Genomic DNA, 9,453 nt, shown 5'->3' on the forward strand with positions numbered 1-9,453 from the left:
ATAATGGGAACAATACATATTTCAACAATCAAATTATGCGAGCGCGAAGCGCGAGCTGAAATTGTTTTTACATTCGACCTAAAGAATGGACATTCTAAGCACTTTTGGTAATCGTGAACAGGATAGGTATATAACTAAACAATGCGAGCGCGAAGCGCAAGCGAAAAAAAATAGATTTAGAGAAAAAACGGGACACCCTATCATGATTTATAAATCACGAAAAGGATGGTTATTGGGTATCGATCCTCTCATATTAATAATGTGAGCGCGAATCGCGAGCAGAAAATTTTAGAAATTCTGATCTGAAACTGGATGATTTAAGCATGTTTTCAATAAAGAACCAGCTGCGTATCTCAATAAACATACGTTCGCGTGTTTTAGATTTAGACCTCGAATCTGGGCATTTTAAATACATTTCTTATCATGAAAATCAATAATGCGAGCGCGAAGCGCGAGCTAAAAATATTTGATTTTCCGACATTTCTTTCTAAACAAGTGGAATGCCTCTGGCGGTCTCACCTGCATCACGCGATTCAATATAGCAGCAGTGCTGACTTTGAAAACTACTATAAAATAATTATTCACAAAAAACACCATTCATATAATGATACAATACTACGTTCATTGATATTCGACCTTGATCATGTGACCTAAAACTTGTCAGTGATACTTGATAACCCCTATATCCACATTTTATACACTATATCTATAAACTTTGAAAGTTATGACAGCAATCTAACAATTACCTCTAAAATGGCCAAAGTTCAAAGACCTTAAATGACCTTTGACTTTGGTCATGTGACCTGAAACTCGCATGAGATGTTCAGTGATACTTGACGACTCTAATGTCCAAGTTTTATGAACTAGACCAATATACTTACAGAATTAAGACGGTAATTCAACAAATACCCCCAACATGGCCAATGTCCTTTGACCTTCGTCATGTGACCTGAAATGCACACAGGATGTTTAGTGATACCTGATTACTCTTATGTCCAAGTTTTATGAATTAGACCAATATACTTTCAAAGTTATGATGGTAATTCAACAAATACTCCCAATTTGGCCAAAGTTCATTGACCCTAAATGACCTTTGACGTTAATCATGTGACCTGAAACTTGCACAGGATGTTCAGTGATACTTGATTACTATTATGTCCAAGTTTCATGAATCAGATCCATAAACTTTCAAAGTTATGATGGTAATTCAACAGATACCCCCAATTTGGCCAAAGTTCATTGACCCTAAATGACCTTTGACCTTGGTCATGTGACGTGAAACTCATGCAGGATTTTCAGTAATACTTGATTAACCTTATGTCCAAGTTTCATGAACTAGGTCCATATATTTTCTAAGTTATGCTGTCATTTCAAAAACTTAACCTTAGGTTAAGATTTTTATGTTGATTCCCCCAACATGGTCTAAGTTCATTGACCCTAAATGACCTTTGACCTTGGTCATGTGACATGAAACTCAAGCAGGATGTTTAGTAATACTTTATTAACCTTATGGCCAAGTTTCAAGAACTAGGTTTATATACTTTCTAAGTTATGCTGTCATTTCAAAAACTTAACCTTCGGTTAAGATTTGGTGTTGACGCCGCCGCCGTCGGAAAAGCGGCGCCTATAGTCTCACTCTGCTACGCAGGTGAGACAAAAAGGGACAGTTTAATTATGAATTTTCATGAAAATGTTCTTATCTTATTCACTGATCTAATAAGCCTAATGAGAGCGCGAAATTTGTTGACATTAAGGCCCCAAAACTGGACATTTTTAAGCACTTTCGTAATTATGAATAGGATGCATGGTTTAATACATTTTTAACAATCAATGCAAAAGCAAATCGCGAGCTAAAATTTTTAATAAACTTTCATGAAAATAGGATTTTAAATAGTTTGTTATAAAATAGTACAGATGTACGTGTATACATTACTCACCAATCAAAATGCGAGCGCGCAGCGCTGGCTGGTTTTGACAATCAAACCTGAAAAGGGCTATTTTAAGAACTCCATGGAATACATGAATACAATAGGTACTTGGCAAATCAAATAGTATACTAACGCGCAGCGCGAGCTGAAAATGTTGATACTCAGACAATAAAATGGACATTTCACAGAGCAGTTTTAGAAATCAATTTGTAAATAATAAAAATAATGAAAGCTCGATGTCCAAGTTGAAATATGTTTTATATATTGACTTCAAAACATGATATTTTAAACTACACACAAGCCTATTGAGCAAGATATGTAGTGTGTCTCATCGAGCATGCAAGCGCGAGCGAAAATTTATATAGTGACAGAAAAGATTTTTTTCAATTTTCCAAGTCTTCCTCTTACATTATTTTATTTACTTGTCTTCCCTCTCTTTTTTCTCCTCGCTTTTCCCCTTCTTTCTCTTTTTTTGTTCCGCCAATAGGGGGGGGGGCAGGCGCGGATCCATGGGGGGGGGGCCGAGGGGGGCCTTGCCCCCCCCCCTTCGGCTAAAAAAAAGAAGAGAGGGAAAGAAAGAGAAAAAGAGGGGAAGAGGGGAAAGAAAAGAAGAAAAAGAAGAGGGGGAAGAAGGGAAGAAAAAAGAGAGAGGAAAAGGGGGGAAAGAAAGAGGAAAGGAGAGAGGGAGAGGGGGAAAGGAAAAGAAGAAAAAAAGAGAGAGGAAAGAAGGAGGAAAGAAGAGAAGAGAGAGAAAGGGGAAAAGAAGAGGGGAAAAGAGAGAGGAAGAGGGGGAAGGAAGAAGAGGAGAAAAAGAGAGAGGAAAGGGGGAAAGAAAAGAAGAATAAAGGAAGAGGGGGAAGGAAAAGGGAGAGGAAGAGGGGAAAGGAAGAGAAGAAAAAGAGAGAGAGGAAAAAGAGGAAAGAAAAGGAGAAAAAAGAGAGAGAAAGGGGGGAAAGAAAGGAAAAAAAGGGGAGAGGAAGAGACGAGAAGAAAAAAAGAGGAAGAGGAGGAAAGAAAATGATGTTCGAACCAAAAGGGCGCCGAAATGATGTTCGAATGAATGTCAAAATGATGTTCAAACTGGGGGCCGAATTGATGTTTGAACGGGGGGGGGGGGCGAATTCATGTTCGACGTAGGGGCGCCAAATTGATGTTCGAACTAGGGGGCGCCAAATTGATGTTCGAACTAGGGGGCGCCAAATTGATACTCGAGCTAGGGGGGGGGCGAAATGATATTCGAACTAGGGGCGCCAAATTGATGTTGGACCTTCATGGAGGGGCGCCGAATTGATATTCGAACTAGGAGGGCGCCGAAATGATGTTTGAAGGGATGTTAAAATGATGTTCGAACTGGGGGCGCCAGATTGATACTCGAACTAGGGGGGAGGGGGCCGAATCGATGTTCGAACTAGGGGGGCGCCAAATTGATACTCGAACTAGGGGGACTCAGAATTGATGTTGGAACTATGGGGCGCCAAATTGATGTTGGACCTACATGTAGGGGCGCCGAATTGATATTCGATCTAGGAGGGCGCCAAAATGATGTTCGAAGGGATGTTAAAATGATGTTCGAACTGGGGGCGCCAAATTGATACTAGAACTAGGGGGGGGGGGGCGAATTGATGTTCGAGCTAGGGGGGCGCCAAACTGATACTCATACTAGGGGGTGCCGAATTGATGTTCGAACTAGGGGGGCGCCAAATTGATACTCGAGCTAGGGGGGCGAAATGATATTCGAACTAGGGAAGCCAAATTGAGTTCGAAGGGATGCCAAAATGATGTTCGAACTGGGGATCAAATTGATGTTCGAACGGGGGAGGGGCGAATTGATGATCGACCTACATGTAGGGGCGCTGAATTGATACTCGAACTAGGGGGGGGGGCGCCGAATTGATGTTCGAACTAGGGGCACCACATTGATGTTTGAACTAGGGGGCGCCGAATTGATATTCAAACTAGGGGCGCCAATTTGATGTTCCAACTGGGGGCGCCAAATTGATGTTCGACCTAGGGAGGCCAAATAGATGTTCGACGTAGGGGTGGGGGGTTGCGCCGAATTGATGTTCGACGTAGGGGCGCAAAATTTATGTCCGACATCGGGGGGCGCTGATTAAATGTTCGAACTAGGGGTGCCAAATTGATGTTCGAACGAGGGCGGCGCCAAATTGATGTTAACACTAGGCGGCGCCAAAATGACGTTCGAACTATGGGGCGCCGAATTGACGTTTGAACAAGGGGGAGGGGGCGAATTAATTTTCGGACTAGATGGGGGCGCCAAATTGATGTTTGAACTGGGAGGGGCGCCAAATTGATGTTCGAACTAGGGGAGCGCCGAATTGATGTTCAAACTAGCGGGGCGCCAAATTGATGTTCGAACTAGGGGAGCGCTAATTTGATGTTTGACCATAAGGCGACAAATACATGTTTCAGAAGGGGGAGGGCAAAGTGATATTTCACATGGCGCCAAATTCATGGTCAACCGAGGGCACCAAATTGACATTGAACTTAGGGGGCTCCATGCAAATTCGTGTTCGACCGGGGGCGCAACATTGCTCGTATTGCCTGTTTATAGTAAAATTTATTTATTATTATTATTATTATGCGGCTGATTTAAAATATCCCGTTTTTACGATAATAGACAAAAATCAATGTGCTCGAGTTTGAAGTTTGTTTGGCGCTAGGTATCCTGTTCAGGGTCAGAAAAGGGGGTTAATATCAAATTCAGCTGGAGCTACGCGCTCGCAATATTTGATTAGTGAGGTGTGTATCCTCTCCATCGATCACACGTACATAAGTCCTTAAAATGTTAGTGTTTTTTAAGTCAATATACATAGGTCGAGTCATGGTGGCGCAAAAAAAGGAAAGAAAAATAAAAAAAGACGAAGAGAAAAAGGAAAAACTTTTAGAATAGGAATTATACCTTAATAGAGTCCTTCTTAAGTCAGTATATATAAAAAAAATTGAGCTCGCGCTTCGCGCTCGCATCACTGTTTAGTTATATACGCATCCCGACCTCACAGGTTTTTTATGCGAACGAGAAGCACAAGCTGAAAATATTTTATATTCTATAAATCTTACAACTGAAAATGTCCTTTTCATTTCATCATTAAAATAGTTTTCAGCTAGCGCTTCGCGCTCGCATTCATTTCTTAAAGGACAAGTCCACCCCCCCAAAAATGTTGATTTGAATAAATAGAGAAAAATCAAACAAGCATTATGCTGAAAATTTCATCAAAATCGGATGTAAAATAAGAAAATTATGACATTTTAAAATTTTGCTTATTTTTCACAAAACAGTGATATGCACAACTCAGTGACATGCAAATGAGACAGTCGATGATGTCCCTCACTCACTAATTCTTTTGTTTTTTATTGTTAAAATTATACAATATTTCATTTTTTTTTTACAGATTTTACAATATGGACCAACTTGATTGAACCATTTCGTATTAAACAATGCTAATTGCTCATGTTCAGGGAGGAATTAATCGTTGTTTCACACGACAACGGAGAAAAATTGAATATTTCATATTTCATATACTAAAATACAAAAAGAAGTAGTGAGTGAGTGATGTCATCAGTCTCCTCATTTGCACTCCGACAAGGATGTGAATAAAACTGGTTTGTGAAATTAAGCGAAACTTTAAAATGTTGTAGGCCTACCCATTATCTTTGTGTATTTCATATAAGATTCTCAAAATATTCCTTTTTAGGTGTCTCGATTGTAAAAAATGAAGGCCTATGAGCTAGCGCTGTGCGCTCGCATTTTGATTGGTGAGTTCTGTATACCTATACAGTGGCGTAACTACCAGGGGGCATGGGGGGCACGTGCCCCCCCCCCAATCAGCTGCCCCCCCCCCCCCCAAAAAAAAAAAAAAAAAAAAAAAAAAAAAAAAAGGAGAAAAAAGAGGGGAAAAAGAAGAGAAACGTAATGGGAAAGAAGACATTATTGTTTATTGTAATGTTATATTATATCATAATTATTTTACATAAGAAGCATTTTTTTCATAACTTTATGAAACAGTTTGCTCAGGGCCTATGTCTTCATTGTTCCTGGTGCTCGCATAGACTGTTTAACGAGATGTATAATCCTGTTGTACTAAAACCTCCCGTTTTCAAATCAATATACACCAAATATATTTCCTCGCAATTCGAGTTATCATTGTTTTATGTAGTGACATTTGCTTCTTTTTCATGACTACTTAAAGTGATTGCCCAATTTTAAGGTCTTAATATAAAACATTTCCTGTCCGTGCTAACGTTCGCATTAGTTGATTGGTGAGACGTCTGCTCTTCATGAATTCCTAAAATCAGTCCTTAAAATGTCAATTTTTCTGATCTGAATATCAAAAAATTTTAGCTCGCGCTTCGCGCTCGCATCATTTAGTTAGTGAAATACGTAAGGACTTAGTGAATTCCTACAAACAAGCCTTAGAATGCCCCTCTTCAGGTCTGAATTTCATAAATTTTCAGCTCGCGCTTCGCGCTCGCAGTATTTGATTAGTGAGATGCGTATGATAATCATGATTATGACTACAAAAAGTGCTTCATATGTTTAGATGTAATTCTAACAAAATCAGCAAAGGATGCCACTATCATGAGATGACTATGCTGAGATATTTATACTCTTAATGGATACCTTAAATATGGTCCTTAAAATGTCCTTGTTTGGGGTCAATATGTACAAAAATTTCAGCTCGCGCTTCGCGCTCGCATTGTTTGTTTAGCGAGACAGGTACGTATCACGATTACAAAAAAATTGCTTATAATGTCCCTTTTAGGTCTGAATATCAAAAATTTTCAGCTCGCGCTTCGCGCTCGCATTATTTAATCAGTGAGATACTTATCCGTTTAATGGCATTGCATGTCCTTAAAATTTCTCTATTAGGTCAGCATACCTGGCAACTGAGCGCGCTCCCTAAGTGACACCAAATTTGTAGTGGTGCCCCCCCCCCCAATGCCGTGACCCACGGTACGCCACTGTACCTATATATTCTATAACAAACTACTTGAATTCCCCCCATTTAAAAATTTCGGATCACGATTTGCGCTCGCATTATTTGCTATAAATGTATCAACCCATGAATGCTGTTCATGATTACAAAAAATATAAAATATCCAGTTTTTCAGGCCTCATGCACTGTCAACAAATTTCACGCACTCATTAGGCTTATTAGATTTTTATGAATTCATAAGTAAATTGTCCCTTTTTCAGAAAAAAATATCGACAAGTTTTAGGAAGAGGAATAGAAGATAGGCATCATTTTTATATAATGACAAAATGTCCTGAGGCCTAAAATGTATCGATCCTAGTTTAAAATAATAATAAAATATCAGCTCGCGCTTCGCACTCGCATCATTTATTAAGTGCTACCCACATCCACTTCACAATTCCCCTATATACACAGTGCTTTAAATATTGCTTAAATTGACCCATTTCATATCGGAATTTCAAATATTATTTCCAGCTCGCGATCCGCGCTCGCATTATTGATTTTCATGATGAAAAATGAAATGTATTAGAATGCCCAGATTCTGTCTAACTCTAAAACACGTGCACGCATGTTTATTGAGATACGCATCTTGATCTTATTAAAACCGTGCTAAAATTATCCAGTTTCAGATCAGAATATCAAAAATTTTCTGCTCGCGCTTTGCGCTCGCATTATTAATGTAGGAAGATACCTAAAACTACCCATCATTTTTCATGAGTAACAAAACATGAATCGAGTGTCCCGTTGGGGGTTTAAAATCTAATTTTTTAGGTTGGAACATCAAAAATGTTCAGCTCGCGCTTCGCGCGAGCATTATTTAATCGTTGAAATATGTATCGTCTTAATGGCTAACTGCAAAACTTCCTTAACAGGTCCCTTTTCGACCAGGCCAGAACGCACATTAAAAATTTCTGCTCGCGCTTCGCGCTCGTAGTAATTATCTAGTTACATATGCATCTTGTTCAGGTTCACAAACATTGCCCAGAATGTTCAATTTTCAGGTCAAAATACATGAAATTTAATTATTTTTTAATCTCGCATAGGGTTTATGAGATTATTGCACATTAATGTTGTTTATAAAGTAAAGCTAGGAAATGACTGTTAGGACATGGGCGTTTTGCCCCCCCAAAAAAAAAAAATATATAATATTATTTTCCAAATATGTTATCTTGGTGCCCTCTACAAAAGTTCAACAAGCCCCCCCCCCCCCTGTGCAACCCTGCTGAATAAATCACAGCTTCGCCACTGATGAGATTGAGTCGATTGCTTCGAGATTGCATTATTCCCAAGAGGTTATCATTGATATTATTGAAGGCTATTCTAAACAACTAGTAAAGAAACTACAGCCCCCGTTCACACAATATTCTAGTAGGGCCTACTCTGGTGAGAAGTTAAACCAAATTGAGACCCCCAAAAATCGCTCACGCTTCGCGCTCACATTGATATTACATTATATATTCATAGATTTTTTTTTTCAAGAACACATTAAAAAAGTGGTCTTTAATTGCCTTTTAAAAAAAATGTGATTATGTAATAAGATAATTCAAAATACATTTAAGGCATTTAAGTTACAGTTAAGTTAGCCTGGCCGGGAGGGAGGGGGCGCCATTTTCGAAAATTACACATGGGCGCCAAAAATCAGGTCAAATTTGGGCCCCCCTCCCCACGAAATCTTGGATCCGCGCCTGGGGGGGGGGCCTCGCCCCCTGGATCTGCCTATGGTTGAGGGCGGGATATAAGGCCCATGGTTCGTACGCCGTTTAAGCCATGCACAATTCTGTAACCCTCGGCTTGACCTTTCTTAAGTAGACCTCGTATCCATCCGTTTATGTTCATACAAAGATGATCTTTAATAGTCTAAAGGCCTAGCCGGAGGCTAAGCTTGTTTCTCCAAGAAAAACAACTTTATATACCAGCCTATTTTTATTCTAGCCACCTTCTTCAGGAGCCTTAGTTCTTTAAAAATAGTATATATATATAAATATATACTTTTTTACACATTAAAACATCTTTTACGGTGCGTAGTCATTTCCTTACAATTGCGTTTTCCCCTAAATTGTGCTTAAGGACGTTCCACAGTTAAAGTGAAATCCATGTCATTTTCAACAAACTTTCCACATAGATACTTTAGAACCTGAATATTCGAAATATGCAAAAATTAACATAGGTCCATGTGCTTGATTTTTTGCTATAGAGTTTCAAAGTTCACCCAACTGGATGTTCTTAAGAATAGCGAATTCAAAAGAATTTGGCATTGTTAGACCTCGCAAGATCACTACAATGAGTTTAAACCTCTATTATTCAGTAAAAATACATGAAAAAGTCATCAAATTTCGCAAGAGAGTTCATAATTGTATCGTTGGAATGCAGAATCTATTTATAGTGCTATTTGTTTATCATATTAAGTCTAACAGCACTGTCAGTTCTTAAAAATGGCGTAAAGGATAACAAAAACCCAATCTAAAAAATGTGAAATTTCAAAAACAAACTACAAAAGGACAATAAATGCTGCACTTTATTCAAAATCCATG

This window comes from Lytechinus pictus, unplaced genomic scaffold (assembly GCF_037042905.1).
Source record: "Lytechinus pictus isolate F3 Inbred unplaced genomic scaffold, Lp3.0 scaffold_27, whole genome shotgun sequence".
NCBI lineage: Eukaryota > Metazoa > Echinodermata > Echinoidea > Temnopleuroida > Toxopneustidae > Lytechinus > Lytechinus pictus.